This window comes from Hordeum vulgare, chromosome 1H, assembly GCF_904849725.1.
Source record: "Hordeum vulgare subsp. vulgare chromosome 1H, MorexV3_pseudomolecules_assembly, whole genome shotgun sequence".
Taxonomy (NCBI): domain Eukaryota; kingdom Viridiplantae; phylum Streptophyta; class Magnoliopsida; order Poales; family Poaceae; genus Hordeum; species Hordeum vulgare.
This window is the reverse complement of record NC_058518.1, coordinates 223,969,918-223,975,930: the sequence shown is the minus strand read 5'-3', so window position 1 is coordinate 223,975,930 and position 6,013 is coordinate 223,969,918.

Sequence of the window (6,013 nt, the reverse complement as noted above, 5' to 3'; positions counted from 1 at the left end):
CCCTTGCAATAGAAGCACTCTGTTTCAGGCTTAGGTCCAGCCTTGGGTTTCTTCGGCGGATTGGCAACAGGCTTTCCGCTCTTCTTCGAATTTCCCTTCTTGCCTTTGCCGTTTCTCTTGAAACTAGTGGTCTTGCTCACCATCAACACTTGATGCTCTTTACGGAGTTCAGACTCTGCGACTTTCAGCATCGCAAACAACTCGCCGGGAGACTTGTTCATCCCTTGCATGTTGTAGTTCAACACAAAGCCTTTATAGCTTGGCGGCAGTGATTGAAGGATTCTGTCAGTGATAGCTTCTTGCGGGAGTTCAATCCCCAGCTCAGCTAGACGGTTTGAGTACCCAGACATTTTGAGCACATGTTCACTGACAGACGAGTTTTCCTCCATCTTGCAAGCATAGAATTTATCGGAGGTCTCATACCTCTCGATCCGGGCGTTCTTCTGAAAGATAAACTCCAACTCCTGGAACATCTCAAATGCTCCATGACGCTCAAAGCGATGTTGAAGTCCCGGTTCTAAGCCATACAAGACTGCACATTGAACTATTGAGTAGTCCTCCTTACGTGCTAACCAAGCGTTCTTAACATCCTGATCAGCCGTAGCGGGTGGTTCATCTCCTAGCGCAGCATTAAGGACATAATCCTTCTTCCCAGCTTGTAAGATCAGCTTAAGATTACGAGCCTAGTCTACAAAGTTGGTTCCATCATCTTTCAACTTAGCTTTCTCTAGGAACGTATTAAAATTCAGGATGACTGTCGCGTGAGCCATGATCTACAACACAAATATATTCAAAGTGGACTTAGACTATGTTCAAGATAATTAGAGTTCAACTTAATCAAATTATATGCTAAACTCCCACTCAAAAAGTACATCTCTCTAGTCATTTGAGTGGTTCATGATCCACTTACACTATCCCAAGTCCGATCATCACGTGAGTTGAGTATAGTTTCAGTGGTAAGCATCCCTATGCTAATCATATCAACTATATGATTCATGATCGACCTTTCGGTCTCATGTGTTCCGAGGCCATGTCCGCACATGCTAGGCTCGTCAAGCTTAACCCGAGTGTTCCGCGTGCGCAACTGTTTTGCACCCGTTGTATGTGAACGTTGAGTCTATCACACCCGATCATCACGTGGTGTCTCGAAACGACGAACTGTAGCAACGGTGCACAGTCGGGGAGAACACAATTTCGTCTTGAAATTTTAGTGAGAGATCACCTCATAATGCTACCGTCGTTCTAAGCAAAATAAGGTGCATAAAAGGATTAACATCACATGCAATTCATAAGTGACATGATATGGCCATCATCACGTGCTTCTTGATCTCCATCACCAAAGCACCGGCACGATCTTCTTGTCACCGGCGCCACACCATGATCATCCATCAACGTGTTGCCATCGGGGTTGTCGTGCTACTTATGCTATTACTACTAAAGCTACATCCTAGCAAAATAGTAAACGCATCTGCAAGCACAAACGTTCGTATAAAGACAACCCTATGGCTCCTGCCGGTTGCCGTACCATCGACGTGCAAGTCGATATTTCTATTACAACATGATCATCTCATACATCCAATATATCACATCACATCGTTGGCCATATCACATCACAATCATACCCTGCAAAAACAAGTTAGATGTCCTCTAATTTTGTTGTTGCATGTTTTACGTGGTGACCAAGGGTATCTAGTAGGATCGCATCTTACTTACGCAAACACCACAACGGAGATATATGAGTTGCTATTTAACCTCATCCAAGGACCTCCTCGGTCAAATCCGATTCAACTAAAGTTGGAGAAACCGACACTTGCCAGTCATCTTTGAGCAAAGGGGGTTACTCGTAACGATGAAACCAGTCTCTCGTAAGCGTACGAGTAATGTCGGTCCAAGCCGCTTCAATCCAACAATACCGCGGAATCAAGAAAAGACTAAGGAGGGCAGCAAAACGCACATCACCGCCCACAAAAACTTTTGTGTTCTACTCGAGAAGACATCTACGCATGAACCTAGCTCATGATGCCACTGTTGGGGAACGTCGCATGGGAAACAAAAAATTTCCTACGCGCACGAAGACCTATCATGGTGATGTCCATCTACGGGAGGGGATGAGTGATCTACGTACCCTTGTAGACCGTACAGCAGAAGCGTTAGAGAACGCGGTTGATGTAGTGGAACGTCCTCACGTCCCTCGATCCGCCCCGCGAACAATCCCGCGATCAGTCCCACGATATAGTACCGAACGGACGGCACCTCCGCGTTCAGCACACGTACAGCTCGACGATGATCTCGGCCTTCTTGATCCAGCAAGAGAGACGGAGAGGTAGAAGAGTTCTCCGGCAGCGTGACGGCGCTCCGGAGGTTGGTGATGACCTTGTCTCAGCAGGGCTCCGCCCGAGCTCCGCAGAAACGCGATCTAGAGGAAAAACCGTGGAGGTATGTGGTCGGGCTGCCGTGGAAAAGTCGTCTCAAATCAGCCCTAAAACCTCCGTATATATAGGTGGGAGGGAGGGGGCCTTGCCTTGGGGTCCAAGGACCCTCAAGGGGGTCGGCCGAGCCAAGGGGGAGGACTCTCCCCCCCCCAAACCGAGTTGGACTAGGTTTGGTGGGAGGGAGTCCTCCTCCCTTCCCACCTCCTCCCTTTTTTTTCCTTTCCTCTTGATTTTTCTTCTCTTGGCGCATAGACCACTTGTGGGCTGTCCCACCAGCCCACTAAGGGCTGGTGTGTCTCTCCCAAGGCCTATGGGCTTCCCCGGGGTGGGTTGCCCCCCCCGGTGAACTCCCGGAACCCATTCGTCATTCCCGGTACATTCCCGGTAACTCCGAAAACCTTCCGGTAATCAAATGAGGTCATCCCATATATCAATCTTCGTTTCCGGACCATTCCGGAAACCCTCGTGACGTCCGTGATCTCATCCGGGACTCCGAACAACATTCGGCAACCAACCATATAACTCAAATACGCATAAAACAACGTCGAACCTTAAGTGTGCAGACCCTGCGGGTTCGAGAACTATGTAGACATGACCCGAGAGACTCCTCGGTCAATATCCAATAGCGGGACCTGGATGCCCATATTGGATCCTACATATTCTACGAAGATCTTATCGTTTGAACCTCAGTGCCAAGGATTCGTTAAATCAGAAAACAAAAGAGTGCCGAAGGGGGATCGAACCCGCGCCTTCCAACATGCATACATCAAGCGGTACCACTACGCTACGGGCAAGAATACTGACAGAGAAGGGGCACTATCCCCTTTGAACATTCCCCCCTTTTAGATACACAGGAGAACCGCGGCGGCCGGAACATGGGAGCTATCCCGCCGGCGGCACAGGTCCAATCGAGCAACGACTCGTGGAAGGGAGGACGCCTACGCTCCCACGTACCCATTTCCTATGCTAACTTCGCCCGAGACAAACTACAACGGCCTAGCTACGGTGCACGGCGGCGCCGGCAACAAGAAAGCAGCACGTCGACGACCTACTGCTCCTACTCGAAGAACTACTATAGGGAAGGGGGTAAGAGATGGATCTGCTCACCCAACGGAAGGAGAACTCGGTCGCGACGGAGAGGAAGCAGGGGAAGAAGAGGTGGCCGCCGATCTGGTCTACTCGTCGGGGAGGGGTGTCGCCGTCGTGGAGAAGAGGATGCAGGGGCGCTCGCGTCGACCTAGCCGCGGGGATGGAACCCTGGATGTCCCCGCGTGCTCGGCGAGTCGTTGGAGGTGAAGAAGAGGCTCGGACGCGGCGGTGAGGAACCTCAACCCACGGCCATGGCGGAGGAGCCCTTCCATACCTGATGCGCTTCGTCCGAGAGAGATGGAGAGGGAATGGAGGTGGCGGCGCGAGAGAGGGAAACCCTATCTGCACGGACGCCAAGGGGGTCCCTTTTATGGAGGAAAGGGGTGAGGAACGCTCCTCGACGTCCGTGACGCCATCAGGTCGTCGTTGCTCTGAAACCTCGCAAGTCTGAAGACAGTCTGACGGAGGAAGGGGGACGAGCACGCCATCTACAGGGGCAGCGATACTGGGCTGCGATAGAAAGAGAAGATGAGCCGCTAAGTGGGAGGGAGCCCACTTAGTGTGCCAGATAGCAGAGAGAGGCCCCTGGTTCTTTCCTATTAAAAAAATAAACCAGAGAAAGAAAATAGGTACAGGGCAAACTAAGAAAATAAAATCAATACAAAAATGGTCGTGGACCTGAAAATGAACATACTATTTAAATAAAATACCAAAAGTATTTATGGGGCTACTTTCGTAAATACCAAAATAGCAATTAAATAATTTGTTTTGTTATTTATTTGCACCCTCAAGTCAAACAATAAAACTCCAAACTATCACATCCTTATCCCACTATTTTTTTCTAAACACAAGACATTTTAAAACCAGCTTTGGAGAGGATGGAATTTGGACATGAGATTTAAAGGGGAAGAAAAAGGGTTTGAAATGACAAAGGGGTTTTCAAGCAATTAACTACCACACCTCTACTCTCTACTCCAACATCACATGGGATCACACCACATAAAACACAATGTATCCAAACACAACTACACAAGTGAACACAAGGTATGGCAAGGATGGTATGGCATGGATGCATGTATGCAAAAGAAGAATACAAGGTATGGCGCATGAAATCATACATGCATGGATAGCTCTCATGACAATGTCAAGGTGGTCCCACATGGAAGGTTACAAATAGGGAAAGATTTACACTTGGGGCACTACATGCTACTGGTGGTGGTGGTGCTGCACACGGCACGCACAGGTGGAGGCTATTCCTGGAGCTGCTGCTGAGGTCGGTTGATGCCCACATTCATCTCATCAACCTGAATTTGGCAAAAACTCCGTCAATATTTGGCAGTAATGTGAACAAGTTATTGTCAACTGAATTTGAAGCGAAATGGTGATATTTACTACTGCTACTAGAGTACTTGTAGATTTGTCCCCCTTTTGCAAGACTGGAATGTTCTGTTCATGCCAAATGGTGATATTTACTACTGCTACTAGAGTACTTGTTGCAACATTAATCATATTTAATAAAGCTTCACAATGTGCAATCAAAAAAGCTTCACAATTTAATCATATTTTTCATAAAAAAAATTAATCATATTTCTACACCATATTTTTGGACAATGAATGCTCAGGTGTTTCTAGCCAATAATTCTGAACAAGCACAAATTACATTCATATAACTAGCACAAAGAAAGGAAAGAAGGTGCTCAGAACTGCCAACAGCAGAGGACACTAGCAGCTGGCTCGGCGCCTCTCCGCATAAACAAGAACTGCATAAACAAGAACCAAAGAAAAGAAGTTTCAATTAATTAACTGAAATTTAACAACAATAGTACACTAAGAGAGAAGAAGAGATAAGATAGAATTAACTGAAATTTACAACAATTAACTGAAAAAAATCATTTAACTAAAAAAATATTAACTAAAATTCAAACACTACTCCTTGCAAATTTTACAACAATCTGATCTGGTGAGAAGAGAAGAGAGGAAGAGGAGAAGAGAAGAGAGTACTCCATATACTAGGCCCAAATTATTTGTAATCCCAGCATATTACTCCAGCATAATGTACTCCAAAATTGTTTGTACCTCAATTACTGCATTCAGAGAAGAGAAGAGCTAGCTTAACTACTGAAATTACTGGAACACTCCTCTTGTAAACACAGAAGAGAAGAGAAGCTGTACTGCGGTTAATGGAGTACTCCTCTAGCGATGCACTCCTACTGTTAAGCAAATAAGAGAAGAGAAGAGAAAAGAAAGAGAAAGAGAAGAGAAGAGAAGAGAAGCTGCGCCATATCAAGTTTTTGAATAACTACTGCACTAGATCAACTACTGCTGTGAAAAATTACTACACTAGATCACCTTTTCTGAATAACTACTCCATTAACAGGAACAAGCTAATCCAAAATTAACAGTGCTCTGAATACTGTAATTAACATGACACCTTCTCTGAATAACAGTACACCGATCAATTACTTCATTTTAACAGTACTACTCCATTAACA